At 39.6% G+C, this 16814-nt stretch overlaps 1 long non-coding RNA gene across 2 annotated transcripts; it reads right to left on the reverse strand.

The window, feature by feature from the left end:
* Positions 1-596: 596 nt before the first annotated feature.
* On the reverse strand, positions 597-15637 carry LOC110362565 (uncharacterized). Of its 2 annotated transcripts, none has more exons than XR_010471348.1 (3): positions 8647-15637; positions 5040-5226; positions 597-3601 (listed from the first exon to the last, which is right to left on the reverse strand). It is a non-coding gene; the product is annotated as an uncharacterized LOC110362565 (long non-coding RNA). The 2 variants fall into 2 exon arrangements; XR_002420017.2 differs by having other exon boundaries at positions 7318-15637.
* Between the last annotated feature and the right edge of the window lie 1177 nt (positions 15638-16814).

A 16814-nucleotide genomic window follows, 5' to 3' on the forward strand; every position in this document is an offset into this window, starting at 1 on the left:
CTCAGGGAAGAGTAAGAACAAGACAAGTATGTGCAGTGCATACCTCTAATGCTCTTCCAGCCATCAATTATTTCCAGCCTGGGGACTTCCTGGGCTAAATATAGCTTCTACGCATTTAGTATCTCCTCTATGAACTTTTTCAGATCCCTTTTTAACATCTACCTCTTTTGGTTGAGAAGTCAGATCCTCATCTTGCAGTGGAAAGACTCATCTCCTTCCTTTACACGTACAAACACTGAATTTCATCTGCCATTTTGCTGCCAGCTCAGCCGTGTGAAGTCTTTCTGTATCCCACAATTAGCCTTATTACCTTAAACAAATTAGGGTATTCCACAATCTTCCTTTGCCACTGACTGAGCTTGGCTATCTATGAATATGTTGATTGTACAGATCTCTGGATGGATCTGAACTACATTTGTGAAGTCCTCTTACCTTCAGCGACTGTTTCTTCCTAGTTTGCCTCATATTCCTAAACAAGTTTTTTATCTTTTGTCCTCTATGGTTGCCACCTGTCATGTCCCACCCAGAGCTATGAGTGGGTGGAGAGGTGACTCAGGTTTGTAGGTCCCTTTGGTTGAAAAAGATACTTAAGATACTTAAGGTCCATAAACAAAAAGGCTTTTATTTTGCAGCTTCACCTAATCAGCGAGTGATTTGGTGGCAGAAGGATTTACATGATTCAAGTTCAATTGGTAAACACAAAAAATTTGCTGCACATGTGGGGCTGTAAATCTTTTCTTAATATATTAGTCATAAAAAGGAAAGCGAAAGAATAGAAGTATAGGAAAGAAGGAAGAGAGAGAAAGATTTCACCATTCTTATGGCTCTGCTTTATGTATGATGGGGTTCATAATCTCAGATCCAGTGATGTGTGGTGTCCTCCAGTGTCTTATTTGGTCCCTGAGGTGAGATTGATGGGCAGAGTGGTCCTCAGGATGGTGGGTGGGTGCCACCAGCGCTTGCACAAGGTGGGTCTTTATAGTCCTCTGGATTGCCTGCTTGCGTAATCTTTGGTCTTTTGTGCGGGCTTTACTGAGGGGTGATTGCAAAAGAGGGTCCTGAAGGGTCTTGGGCCGTCCTGAAGGGTCTTGGCATTTTCCTTAGGGCCATGCTGGGCCTATCAGAAGAAGGAGCCTACGTGCTCTCCAACATGTCCTCCACCTCCTGTATCATCCATCTGACCTTTGTCTGTGGCTTGATGTTGATATGCAAATCGCAATTGACCCTATCCTGAATGTTGCATCTCCTGCTCCTTGCAATGTCCCATCTCCTGTGGCTGTCTGAACATTTGCCACAATGTTTGAACCATTATCCTTATTAGTCTTTGACACTACCTAGTTACTGTGTTTTAGGTGTTTGGTCTGCTGCTGAATCAGAATATATATGGCAGTCAAAGTCAAGGATACAAGCAGGTATGCAAGCATGAGAGCAAGGTGAGATGACAAGGTTGACATGATCTCCTCTGCTGTCTCTCCCAGCACTTTCAAGGATAACTTCTGCAACTTCTGACTGCACCTAGTTACCTGGAGTCAGAAAAAGAACATTCTAGCTTGACTATTGGAAAAAAAACCTTTAGGGTACGTAGTCCTCCACCTTCTGAGGCTTAAGGAATGACAGTAGCCCAGGTTCACTGAAGGATGCATTCACATAGGAGGTTCCACTCAAATATGAGAAGAAACTTCTTCACAGTGAGAGTGACATAACACTGGAACAGGCTGTCCAGGGACGTTGTGGAGTCTCCTTCTCTGGAGACATCCAAAACCCATCTGGATGCATTCCTGTGTAATCTGATCTAGGTGCTCCTGCTCCGGCGGGGGGACTGGACTAGATGATCTTTCGAAGTCCCTTCCAAAACCTAACATTCTGTGATTCTGTAATCCACAAAGCAGTCCAGCCTGGCCAGCCTGGGTCTGCATCCCGGCACTGCCTCTGCTCACACACATGCTGAGCCACTGAACCTCTTTGTGTGGTCTGCCTGACAGCAGAGAGACCCACTTCCCTGCCATGTACAGCTCTCTCTGGCAACCAGTGATAGAACCTGAGTGAATGGCAGGAAGATGTGCCAGGGATGGTTTAGGTTGGACATTAGGAAAAGGTTCTTCAACACAGAGGGTGATGGAGCACTGGAACAGGCTCCTCAGGGAGGCAGTCACAGCCCCACGCCTGAAGAAGAGATTTGGCAACACCCTCAGACACATGGTGTGAGCTGTGGGGTTGTCATATGCAGGGACAGGAGTTGAATTCGATGATCCTTGTGGGTCTCTTCCAACTCAGGACATTCTACGATTCTGTGAGCTGTGCAGAGATTTCCTGCTCACCAGAGCTGAGCCAGCATGCTCTTCACACCAGGGAAGGGCTATGGCCAGAGTCAGAAGGTACCTTCCCCACACCAACTCAGCACAGACCTGCCTGTGTGGTGGGGTTGCAACAGCTGGACTCCCCCTATCTCCTGGCTTCAGACATACAGCATCTCCCCTCCTCCATCCTGAGCTCTTCTTTATTACTGCTGAGTATCAGCTGACAAAATCTCCCTGCCAGCCAGTTTCAGCAGAGCTGGAAAAGCTCTGGACAATAACATTGTACCTCACTGGCTGGCATCCCACAAGTGTATGCATCTGACTCTAATTTTGTTCCAGGGCAGCTCCTTGTTTTCCTTTCCTTCCTACGCCCAGTCCAAAAGAAAATAAAAGTCATTGGAGCTTATTCTAGCCAGCTGGCCACCTTAAACAGACACCATCCCTGCTTATAGCCCAGATGCATGAATACTTGGAGACCACTCTAAAATTCATGGTTTTTATCTAGATAAAAAACACTGGTTTTTACCTGGCACACTGCCCTGCCCCACTGCCATGAGTGTGTCACCTACTGTCAAATGTTCTGTTGTCCTCATCCTCACCACCCTCCTCTTCCTCCACAGGCCTTTGGCAAGGTAAATTCCTCTTCTCCTGAGCACAACTATTACACTGGGCTTCCTGGGAGTGAGGGAGTCCTCTCAGGAAATCAGTCTTATTCAGGAGATCAAGTACATATAGAAGATATGCAGAGAACATAGAGGATGTGGGGGAGCAGGTTTTGGACTAGTATTTCTTTTTTGGTCCTATAGGCACTGCTGAAACACAGAGCAAAGCCCTTTCCCTGAGATGCATTAAGGATGGCATGCCTCAAAACACTTCATGTAACTCAGGGTTTAAAGCTTCTCCTGGACCAGAGGACAAGACAGGGTGGGCCCGGAAGATCCTTCTGGAGGGGCAACAGGTCCTGGTTTCCCCAGGGGACCCTGTGGTGCTGCTGGAGGGAGCTGAGGGGGACAGATGCTTGGGCAGAGTTTGCTCACATGGCATGGGGACTGACCAGGTGGGCTGGAGCAGAGAAGCATGGCTGTCCCTGCAGCCAAGGGAGGTTTCTTCAGAAGGCCAAAATGGAAATGTGCTAAGCCTAAGGCCTCTCCTATTTCCTTGTTAAATGACCTACTTCAGGTCATTCTAGAGTTGCTCAGCAGCTCTTTTGTCCAAAAACAGCTGGTGTGACTTTTGCACTGCCCTGGGGAGCCTGCAGGGACGTTCCTCTCTGCAGCACAGGGACATCTTCTTCATCTCAGTCTCTGTGGGACAAAAGAACAAAGTTATTTTGGGAACTAAATAACAACAACAGGTTTTGTCTCTTGCCAGAAACAGTGCACAGCATTGTCTCCTGACTTGCTCTTCTGAGGAGAGGACTCACACTCAGAGCCCCAGCCGTCCCATGCTTACCCTGCATGTGAACCCAAGGGAGGTGTTCACAGCCATGTTCTTGACACTGATCAGCTCCAGGACTGGGTATACTTTTAAGAGTGGTACCACATGCAGTCCCCTGCGGTATATATATATCTATATATGTATAATTCTGTGATTCTGTGATAAGAGAGGGATCCCACAGGTCTCTGGTTCTTGAACTTTGAGAGGGGTGGCTAGGTTTGCAAAGTGAGCACTCACCATGTGGAAGTACAGACAGATCCTGAGGAAAACTCATTAAGAACAAACCCTTCAAGACCCAAGTTGCTTCTACCAGTGTCAAGGAAAGCCTCGCAGTGGCAGAGGTCAAGCAGAGCCAGTTATGTAGGTGGCACATTGAGTTATGGGCTGACCTTGGTGAAGGCAAGTGCTTCTCTGTGCTAATAGGACTTGTGTGAATGAGGGTGACAGGAATATCTGGGAGCCACGGCAGCACTGTGAGTCTAGCTGGACAGTTTAATGCAGTGTAAAGATCACAGGACAGACACGGATGCTTGTGCCTGGATAGACATGGGACATGTATGGTGTCATTTACCTACACTCACAAAGCAATTTAAGATTTATTGAGAGATGCTACATTCAAAGTCTTGACAAAACTTTGAATTACAAAACCATTTTCTTTTCATTTCTAAATAAAATAGCAGCACTGCTTAGCAAAGCTATTTCAGGCAATGTACCTAGTGTATACTTAAACTTCGCATAACGCTACCTATTGGACTATTTTAGTAAGTTAAGATAGACTATAGCTATGGTTCTTTCCCATGTTTAAGCAATATAACAATTAAGAATTGTTAATATTCTGTTTCTTCCTTTCCAAACTGAAAGAAACCAAATTAGGACATTTCTACCTGGTAGCAAAGAAAAATAAAATTAAACTACGCTGTTTCCTTCCAGTGATGTAGTGATATTTTTGGTAAAAGTGAAAATAAAAATAAAAATAAAAATAAAAATAAAAATAAAAATAAAAAAGTCAAACGGATTGTTTTGTAAATAAAAACTTAGGTAATCTTGCCTATTTGATAGGTAGCAATAAATAAAAACTACTTGATTTCTCCACATTGAAGTAGACAAAATCCATTTACCCATGTTTCTCTTTGGCTACCCCATGGCTCTCCATTTTAGCCTTATATTCAGTAAATTGTCAGATATTTTCACTAGAGACTCATTTATTCTGATTTTGTGGCTGGAAGCACACCACACAGGAATTTAGGTACTACTACTGAAATTCACTGGGAATGGAAAAACAGACAGAAAACTCAGACTACCCACCGTTAAGTTGCTTCCAAATAATTTGGCAAAAGCATTCCACATTTTCTGTCATTAAATCAACGGAGAGAATCCAAGCATTTTGAAGTTTCAGTCACTGGGGCCCCCCAGTGATGTTATTGCTCCTGGAATGTCATTTGATCGGTTACACCAAACAGGTTGTTTTCTTTGTCCCTGAATGGAGCTTCTCCTTTAAATAAAATAGTAAACAATAATAATCATTACAATTCTTCATAAAACCTTATGAAAAGAAATATTAAGATTTTACTCTCCTGGGTGCTTTGGAGGATGTTTGGCTAAGTGTACAAAATTGCAAGTTTCCCTACAAAGCAGAAAACACACCAGGGCCAAGGGGATACAGAGGACAAACAACTGAAAGTAGACTATCAGATCCTAACTAATACTTCTTTGCAAAAGGCACTTACAGCAGAAAAATAATGATGAAAACCATCCTCCCCCTGTTCAAATCTGTAGAAAATCAGGGGGAAAAACCTTGACTTGTATCTGCAGCAGGAAAAACAAGGTGCGGTACTTGTTGCCTGTGCTGTGTGAGTGGTGATTCAGAAACTGATGTACCAGGGAGGCTCCAGGCTTTCTCCATAGGTATAGACACTGCTGCCTGCTGCTGCATATAGTGTCTCTCCCATTACAGAGCAAATCAGGCAGTAGAGCTTCACCCTGCTCCCAATTCAGATCCTGGCTCCCTCTCCCCTCCATACCTGGGAGGCTGGAGCCTGCCACAGAGGAATGACCCAGAGGCTGATCCCACAGGGCAGGATGGTGCAAAAGTCTCCAGTTAAGACAAACATTTAAGGAAATTTACAGTTGAAGAAAATGATAAAATTCCATTGAAGCAAAAGGACTGAAGAACATTTAAAAATCCCATTAGCTTCAATTAGCATGAAATATGTGATTAAGAGTATGTGCATAATTTTGTGAAGAATTCTTTAATGACCCTTAAATCTACAGCTGTCACTTCAACATTATCTAGAGTGGAACCAGAAATTATTTTCTGGTAATCTGAGGCTAAACTACTTGAAAATTAGACTTTACGATGAGCAAGGGACAATGATTCATATTAGAGATCTACAGTGCTGCCTCTTCCTGTCAGTTAAAACTGAACCTAAATCTTCCCTCGTACACACAAAAACCTTGAGAGTTTTTTATGATTGCCCATTTTTATTACTTTATTTGTAGTTTTTATTTTCTTTTTAAAACTAGATAGAAGTTACCTAATAACTATGTTTTCCCAGATCAAGACTTCATAAAATCGTCTTAAAAATGGATGGTCTCATAAAGTAGCAGTCAAACACGCAGAAGTTGCATTTTTCATAGCTTAAACTGAGGAAATCCATAACAGAAAACCTATGTAGCTCTAAAACATCAGCAGCACGTGGTGCCAGCTCTCATCCCACCACATGTAGGTGTTGGATCTTGCTGTGTCCCATCTAACAGTCCAGAGTCAGCGAAGGTGCTGCTGCCCCCCAGCACTGCTGAGCAAGCTGAGGGCCATGCATGGGGCAGGTGGCCACAGGGACAATGCCCAGAGGTGGGCAGATACAGAGCCCTGGTCCCATGTCCCAGCAGCATGTCAAAAACAGTCCAAATCACAGACAGTCGAGGTCCCGTATATACAAGCGATGTTAGTGAACCTTTTCATAGTGCTGGCTTCTTATTCAAGTTATGTCTTTTCAGAGTGCTCGCTATTCAACATACTTGCTGAAAGTAAATTGTGAGGAGAAAAAAACCCAGATCTTATAATCTTTGGCAACTTCACATTCCATAATTATACTGGATTTTTTTTTCTGTCCTTTAAAATTGTAAGGCAGAACTAGAAATGTAGCTAGTCTTTTTTAATGTCTCATCTTTAAGCTTCATTCACCTTTTGAGGTACAGAAATATCTTAATCAAACAAAATTTTGCGACAAGAAGTTTAAATTTATTGAGTGTTTCAGGGTTTCTCAATAAAATAAGAAAAAACACTAGATTGTTTATATATTTAATATTTCTTGCCTTTCCCCTTGTACTCCTGCTTCTTCTACCTCTTTTTACATCCCACTCTGAAGAAGAGAGGGGGAAAGAGCTGCACTATAGAATGAGATGTCATTAGCATTTTTGGTTCTTACTATTTTTTACTGGTTTTAAGGAGAAAAGTTGCTTTTTCTCCTGAAATATTTATTGCATTCTACAGGTTTCTATTCTATAGGGTTGTACACCTTTATACCATGGAACTCAGACTTGATTGCTCCCTAACAGTATTTACCCTTCTAGTAGTTCTTACCTTAAAAAAAAGATGTCAGGTTTTCAGCCCAAACATCTTTAAGCAGGTAAAAAATGTTTTTGGCATTGGATAACCTCCAGTATTACTAGAAAGAAGAAAAACACTAAAAAAAATATAAGCAAATAATGATTGCACAATCTCTTTGGCATGACAAGGCTTTGACCATTCATTCTTCATGTTTCTAAATTACTGCCATGCTGGAGATGCCAGACTAGGAAATTGGATCTGACTCTCCATATCCTGAGACTGGCAAAGGCAGAACACAGCATCATCATTTGTTCTTGGTAAATTATATTTACTCACAGGAGGCCTGCTGTGTCCGTTCTATGTTATTCTGAAAGACTGTACAAATGGGAGTCACAGACCAAAACATATATGTAGAATTACAGGCCTGGAATAAATAACAAAATCTTTCTATTTAGGTAAACTCTTCTCTGAATATGTTTTAAAATAGGCTCTTGTCCATTGCACAAAATTAAGCATAGTTCTGAGGCATGAAGCAGGATCTAGACCTAAATGTTCCCAAAGCTTAAAATTATTAACATCCCAGCATTGTGGATCAAAACTAATGCTACAATGGAAAAGTACTTCTGTATTTAATCTTGTGGTCTCTGATCAGACCCAGCTCTATACTCACCCAAACTGGCTGCTGGCTGAAGAAGCAGTCAACCCTCAAAGGAGAATATTCGTGGTTTGAAACTCCAGAATGACACTCACATGCATCATGTGTTCTTAACAACCTCTCTGAAGCTTTTACTATAGTAAGCATTTAATAAAAATGCCTTTTTGCATAAGTTTCATGTTGATTTTACACAGGGTCCTATATTTGCTAAAGGTTTCCTTTCTAGTCAATTGATGTGTTTCACCAATGCTTCTGATTACAGATCTCCGTGCTGGTAGGGAAGGGATATATTAGCTGCAGTATTATATATGTAATAAATGCATTTAAAAATAAATGTTAAACCCTTCTTTGTTCATTTTCCTCTGTGCTACAACAAAACCTCTTAGAATGCTTTAGGATTTGAAATGATAATACCCTCTTGTCCATAGAGGAGGATTTTTTCCCCCAGCCCAGAAGAGAACAGAATTAAAGCACTTACAGTTATTCATTGCTTTGGTGCAAAGCTTAAAGATGATCAGTGGAGGAACAAAAAAAAAATGAGTACTACAAGCAAAATCTGCAAAGCAAAAAAATCCACAGCAGATAACAACTTAATCTCTTAATATATGGCAAGATATCAGGAAGGAGAATAATGTCCTGGAAATCTCCACTTTCAAAAACGGAGAAAGAAAATTGTAAAACAAAGAGATCTGTACTGATAAACTCACAGAAGTGGTGATTCAGGAAGCAAATCTGTAGAGGAGCAGAGGCAGGACTTCCAAAAAACAGGAGAACAGGCAACCTACTTGTTTTCCTGCTGAATTCTCTGCAACAGGATTTCCTCATCACATCATGTGGAGCCATGTAAATATGCCCCCTTTGGCTACGTGACAGGAATCATTTCCTCTACTGTGCTTGCAGGGAAGGAAAGCAAAAAAGAGAGGTCAGGATCTTGGGGATTTGTATTAGCAGATAGCACTTAGTCAGGAAAGGGATAAAGATTACAGGGGAAGTGGTGCTATTGGTCTGTAATCCTTTTCTGTCACACATACTTTTTATATTAATCATAAGAAATATGTGGAAAAAAAATCTTTACTATTCTTCACTTTCAGTTTCTAATTGGTGCTTAACACAGGGTATAAAGATTTCAAAATGTACCTAGAACAAGTTCATGAGCTGAAATGCACAAATGTGAAAGTAAAAGTATTTCTGTCAAAGTTTTCAAATGTTTCTGTGTGTATCTCCACCCTGGGGAAAAAAAGAAAAAAAATTTAAAAAGTGTTTTAAAGAATGACAAATTTATTAGCTGTGTTCTCTCTGCTTCACATATTTAAATACTGAATAATAGATTACATAGTCTAGCTTCAGCATTACTGCACATTGTATCAGACAGCCAAGGAGAGTTAAAATGGTTCCTAGGTCATCTTTCCACTTTCTGAACTGAAAGTTCAAGACATCTATTTTCAGCAGTGTAAGAAGTGTGAACCTTGCAAAAATGAAAGCATGGCAACAGCTGCACTGGAATCCTTTAAGTGCTGTAACCCCATTCGCATTTGGATGCAGTTTTGCTCGTTTGAAGGCTTAAGCTGGTTTAGTTTATTCCCAGATAGGAAATGGGAAAGACTGCTTCAATATAAAAGCACCCAACGTATCTACATCCACACTAGGAACTGCATCAATGTAGCTCCGAGGCAGAAAATTGCCCTACAGGCAAAGCTGTTAACCTGGAAGAAGCATATAGATTTCCTTAATGGTCTGTGGCCAAAAAATGCTGTGATTCTCCCCAATAACACTTCTGTGTATCTCAGTGCTCCAGCAGAGCTGGGACCCTAATTCATGTTGATGCTTAACACTGTCACACAGAAAAAGCCTCATGCAGCAGCACCAGGACTAAATGCTCAGGTGACATGAACAACTGCTTTTATCAGGTCTGGTCAACGTGCAGAATTTTCACTGGTTACAAATGGATTCCTAAAAAACAACACCAGGAAGGACTTTTCTAATAGATTTGAATCTTATTTACTACCTATATAATGTGTATAGAATACACATAATGAGTGTTTGACAGAAAGACAACTTATAGAAAAGCATCCATCCTTCAGGACTTTAAGCACTACAAAATCTATTATATACTGGACATGCATGTTGAAACACACCAGTTTACTTTTATTATATTAAGGCGTTTTATTGAAACAAGACTAACACACTCAAGTTAAACTCCTTTATACAACTGCTCCATCCTTATTGTTAGTTACTCACTACCTTTTAGTCACTGTATTTATTTCCACCCTGCTCATGAAATTATTGAGCGATGGCAGGACTTGTACTAATCCCCATCGCACTCTACAACAGCCCCACCTGATGATCCTTTCCTATCAATAGTCACTTCTGAAATTACTTACCAGTTTTTTGTCTATTTTACATGTGTACTACTTCTGTTGCAATGCGATGTGTTTTAAAGAGGAATAATATGCAGCATTAAGATAAACACTTCACCCATTTTTAAATACATGCATACTTGGTGAATGTTAGACATTTTAGACCAATTTCTTGTCCTGTTGCTGCAACTAACAAAGCTGACAAGACACTATCTAGGGGTACGTGATGCTAACATACACTAACTGATTTATTTAAATAAATCTGTCTTGTTTCGGACATAGGTTCATTGGCACTGACTCAGGTTATACCAGTTTACCTTCACTGGCTCTGAACTGCACCAATTTAATTTCACTGATTAAAAATCATGCTGTTAGGGCTGTGTTCAGATCAATTCTTAGCTTACAAAGATCTAACATACACCTTATAGTTGTGTTCTGGAGGAACCACAGATGAATGTTTTCACTGGAAAATAAGAAGTACTCAATAAATGCACTTCATTAGTATTGGCAGCATAAAGAAAGCCTACAGCTGTTTCACATATGAATTGCTTAACCAGTAGTCTTATAGCATTAGATCTTTTCAGACGTGAAAAGTTCACAGGTGATAAAAACTTAAAAGAGAAATCCAATGGCAATGACATGGTTATATGGTGATCTCCCACAGTTTTCCTTATTTTTATGCTGGCTCTTATGGCAGATCGAATCACTCCAAGTAGCAGGTGAACTCACACTAAGTCAAGCGATTGTAAGTAGTCAAATACCTCCTCATCTAATTAACAGAAGGAACACTCTTCACTGTAATTGTATTTGCTATTTTTTTATAAAATCTGCCACTGTTCATGTAAAAGTGAAACTTCTGACTTGGCACGGAAGAGTATGATGGTGAGAATTTTCTCTGTGAGTCTAATTCACATTTGTCTGAGGTGTAAAGTTATACCAATGCTTTTTATCCTGGTGCTCCCAAGCTACATCAAGTGAATTAGTCTCACGTTTTGTCCTCATGAACAGAGATTCACGTAGCAAGAACCCATCACCACTGCCACTTCCCAGCAGACAGACATGAGTGGCCTCTTGGGAAGGCTCCTGTGATAGCTTGGCATTTTTGAGATTTTTGTTTTATGTTGCTGATAAGCACACCAGATCCACAGAACAAACTGCAGGGCTTTCACCACAACCTTGGCTTGCTGGCAGCCTCAGATTCCTCTCTGACAGCCTAAGGATTTTGTTTTCTGTCCAGACAGTATCTTCAAATGTTACATTTTTTCCCCTAGTTATGCTTCCCTATGATAAGAGGTTTATTGATGCACTCTCATTACCCCAGGGATTTTTTCAACTTCTCTTTTTATAATTCCATCTAGGACTTGTTGTACAAACCAAGCAACTAACATTGTCATTAGGGCGAGATGTACTAATGTTACACCTAAAATGGCTACTAAAAACAACTTCTGTACGGAGAGTGCAAACCATTTCTTGCTCACATTTATCAAAGCTGAACTTTTATTTTCTGTAAAAACAGGTTTCTGTTGCAGTCTCTAGATTGCTCTGACTGGCTGCACTTTTTAATATTATCACTTTTGGCCTGTTTTAAAACAAGACATGTTATATAGATAAGGGAATACAGGAAAAGACTTTAAGGAGAAGTTCTTTCAAGGGTGCCAAGTACTACATGCGGAAATACATGATGTTGTGTGCAGACTTCTTACTGATGTATGTACAAATGTATGGGTGTTTTCAGCTGTATACTGTAATTCCTAAAGCAAAATGCATGTCATTTACCAAGAATTTTTTCAACGTATGCAGCAAAGACTTTAAGAACCAGCTTTCAGCTTAACTATAAGGGAGCAAAGAATGCCTCATACAAACAAAAAGTTCATAGCAAAAATAGTGAAATTACCTTCCAAGGAAATAATTTAATCATTTCCTGTTAATTCCTGTCTCTTAGCAGCCCCTCAGAAAAGATATGCCACCTGACACTGTGTATGTGTTGCATCACATACTGGATATATATTGCAGCAAATAAACTGTCAAGTTTGGGTCAAGGCAGTTCACCGCCTGTTCCTATTTTTGATGCTTCTCAATCCCCCGTGCAGTGCACCGTAGTCAAGCTATTTATAGAACAATCAATACAACAATACAACATATAGAATAATCAACAGACCAGTATTTTAATTTTGAAGAATCATAATTCAGCCTCCTTTTCCCATCTGACTGTGAAGATTTTATGAGCACAGCACCACTACCATGAAGCTAGCCTTACAGGCTGGAGAACAAAGGGGATTTGCAAATTAGGGTCAAAGCCATTAAATAAACCTTCATTTTGATGCATGATGGTACAAAACTGGCATAATCTTATTCTGCAAAATGACTTACTGAGTGTAAGGAGACAGTACTTCTCATGGTAGTAATAAAAACAAGTTTATGAAGAGGAATTACAGTATTTTATTCTGGCTTTTATTTCCTTGGTAGCATTGTCACACCTGTCCTGCCAAATATTTGCTTTGGTACTTATCAAGTAAAATCTCACTGGAAATCTGGACACACAATCTGAGCAAGGGAGAATGTTTAGAATCCTGCCTTCTCACACAAAGAGAGTGGGAGACTGAAGGTGAGTGAAGTTGCTGCTGTCAGGTTATACCTGTAAAACCCTCACAGCACTTATGCCCTGCTCGGTAATGATTTCAGCCCAGCAGAGAAACTGTCACAAATACAGGTGTTTTTTTTTTTACTTCTAGCTATAAAATGTGCTACTAATTAGCTATTTTCCTGGATGTTGAAAAGACTGCATTTTGTCTGCATAATAGCAATACGTCCAGGACTCAGCTGAGACCAGGGCATGTGCTGGGCTGCACCGTGCCATAGCTGCAAACGCTTCTTGTCGCATACATCTTATAGTCTAAATAATTGAGACAGGCAAAGGGGAAAAGGGGAAACAGAGATACAGGAGTATCTCGTCCAAAGTCACATGGCTAGTCAGTCACAGAGTTGAGATTAGGAAGGGGGTCCCGGCCCCCCACTCTGGTACCCCTAAGACCCCACTCGGCTCACGAAAGCAGCTCAGTTTGTCACAGCAGCTCCATGCAGAAGTGATAAGTCTCGGCAGAGTCACAGAGCGTGTAATGGGAGCCTCTGCCGATAACAGTGGGTCTTGCTGAATCGTGGAGAGGAGCATAAGGAAGACTTCAAAATCACTCCGAAGTTTGGCTTTAAGAAGTAAAGAAGCATAATTAAAAAATAGCTAATTTGGATAGCTCTGTGTATACCCACTGCCTGATCAGGTTAATTACTTAATTTATTTTCTGAAATCCTTTAAAATTATTAACATTGTAAAAAAAAACCCCTCTAATACAAAATTTAAAAAGTATAATTTGATAATCCTGTAATAAGGGTAGACAATTGTTTTCACAAATGTTCAATCGCTTTTCAGGCCTGAGGCTAAGAAGGAAAAGATAATAATTTGCAAATCAGAGAATTACTCACAAGATTATCGAAAAAGTAGCTGCTAAGTCTTTATTTTACAAAACATTCTATTTGTTTGTCATTCTGCATAGTTAATTAAAACAAAAATAACTATAAAATATATTTGCCCTTCAGCAGAATTTACTCTTGCTGTGCTGTTGTCAGGTAATCCTGTGGCCAGCTACTACTATAAAAACAACTTCAAAGGCATATTAATAAAAATAATGCAGTAATGAAAGATTCTTTCTTTGGGAGAGTCTAAAAATGCTGATGTAGTTTGAAATGGTCCAATGCCTGTACTGCTGCTGACAGTGGTAAATAGCATCAGCTTCCTCAAAATGATGGCATCATATCCAGGCTGTGCATTAAGGCATTTCATTCTAGACTAATGCTGATAAATTATTTGGGTGTTGTCTGCTGTTAAGGAGAAAATCAGTGATTGTGGGATACATGGAGCATAGTTTGATTCAGCTGTGGTTCTGGGACCAACAGCAAACAAACCCACCTGGGAAAGCAATCTCTTGTCATAAGATTCCCAGCTCAGCCTCTCAGTTTTAAACTCAAAAACTTAGAAATATACACTCTGCTCTATGCCAAGTTTGATATTTAAGTACCCTGCTTCACTCAGGTGGTCCTTTGCATTTGCTGAAGATGAATGTGATTCCCAATTTATGAAGCCAGGTGACATCAGGGATGATAATGTGATAAGAAATTTGAGGAAGAATAGAAGATTTGAGTGAGAAGGAAGAAGTCATTTCCATCAGCTTAAGATGCTGGTGATTCTAGCCCTCAATGGGGAACAGGATCCAGAAAGATCAGGAAAAGGAAGATGGTCGTGAGTCCATTTACAAAGCTTTAGCCTAGACACAGAGCTTCATGGTATTTTTAGGAAGAAAAAGATGTGTTAGGAAAAAAAGAGAAAGATATTAAAAATTAGTGATGCAGGCAGAGAATTCAGATAAAAAGTGTCACAGGTGTAAAGGAGGATTTTGAACAAGTGTGTAGGACACACTGCTCCAAAACAAGTGAAGCTTTAGGAAGGATGCATTGAGGTTTTAGGTGCCCTTTAAAAGGTGACTTGAGACACTGATAAGATCTGTTTGGAAAGATCCATAAATTCCAGAAAGCATTTTCTCTCCCTAGCCCAGATGTGAGCATCTATGATCCAAAAGGTTTGATTCATTTAGGCAATGCTGTCTCTACTTAAAGAAACTTAACATATGTTAATATATCTATCTTGTAATTCCAGTGATGTGCCAATGACCATGTCCACCCACAGGTTTCTAAAGAACACATATGCAAAAGCTATTCATTGGAATTTCTAGAGGTACTTTCAAGATACATAGTTATATTTCGAAGGTTGTTTCCATAGTGCTAGATAAAAATATTGGCACAGACTGTTTTCAAAATAAATACTGTAACAATTAAACTAGGCACACAGTCATTCTTCCTGATTTAATTAGGATGTTCGTAAGAAATTATTCTAGGACATGCCTTTTTCTAACCTACACTTTCTGTAAAGCATACATGACTCTTTCACCTCACAAGATGAACGGAAACCCAAGGAGATAACTGTATTTTCATTTTAGCTGCAGAAACATACTGCCTAACTATTAAAACCAAATACTGTCAAAAATACTTTCTTTTGCATACTATAATTTGTATGCTAGGAGGACTTTTCTAGGTGAGTTACATGACTACATCTTCTTTACCACAAAATAAGTTGTGCCCATATATCCCACCTAAATTCAGAACTGTGGATGAAAGAGAAGCTTTAAGAGCTCTGTTCTCCCAGAAAAGAAGTTGCCATTACTGCTGTACCATTGCCACAAACTTTTGTCACAGAAGCTTATAGATATTTTTTGTGAAAACTGCAAAACCAGCATAGCCACCTTATAATTTTTGAAAGCTGGACTATGTCCAGAGTGTAAGTGGTATACGTGGGATGTATTCTGGAGAATGTAAGACAATATATTATATTTGAAGTATACATAATACTGAAAACTACAAATGTTGAGAGGCAAATGTGAGACCTTGGATTTTTATTTCATTTTCAAAATAAATATCAACATCTGGTTAAAGACATTTCATAAAATACTCAGAACACATTTGCAATGGTAGGCAAAACAGAAAATTAATATTTTGAATACTTAAAAAAACCTTAATAGTGAGGTAAAAAACAGTAAAACAGTAAGTTCTGTACCCAATGACCCAATATCATGCTGCTGGTTACTCACTGCTATCTTCAATTTTTCTCAGAGGCAATCAGCATAAGCCCAGAAGAATGAATGTTAATTACTCATCCTAAAAATATTAATTATTTTTTGGAAAAGTAATTTTCATGAAGCCTCAAGAACTGCAGCCTTGGGAAATTGCGTCCTCCTTTTCTAATATATGTGTGTACACACACAGAAATATATAGATACATATATATATAGATATATATATAGCTGATACAGACAGCACAGCCTGATTTAGCTCTGCAGTATTGCTAATAGTATCCAATTGGTTTTTAAATTGTCTATAGAACTTCTTCAGTGATTTTGCACAGTAATGAATTCTGCAGTCTGTTCATATGCTGCATAGCCTAGGACTTTCTTTTGCTGAAGTTTTACATAAGCTTGTGCTCTTTGATTAAAGGAAAGGAAGGGAAGAAAAAAAGGAGCTAAGCCAAAATAAGGGAGGATGGAAATTATCAGGCAATACTTTGTAACATTTTACAAATTAGGAAAAAATTAATTCATTGATGCAATAGCCACCACAACTTAATTGTTCAGTGTGAAGAATAAATGAACAAACAAAGAAACAAACAAAAATAAATAAGTAAATAAATTCAAGCATTACCAGAACTGTTGCAGTCAATTACATTTATTGTTTGAAAATGCAAGTGCCTGTCCTGGATCTCAACTGTGGAATTTAAAAATCAGGCATGAGTAAAAGGACCACCCGTAAGCATATCTATTCAAACCAAACTCTCCAATAGTCTTAACAAAGAAGAAAAAAAATATGGACTTTGCTGCATTCCCAGAGGTAAGTAAATCCAGGCTCTGGGGGACAGCAGT

The sequence above is a fragment of the Columba livia genome, chromosome 3 (genome assembly GCF_036013475.1).
Source record: "Columba livia isolate bColLiv1 breed racing homer chromosome 3, bColLiv1.pat.W.v2, whole genome shotgun sequence".
Taxonomy (NCBI): domain Eukaryota; kingdom Metazoa; phylum Chordata; class Aves; order Columbiformes; family Columbidae; genus Columba; species Columba livia.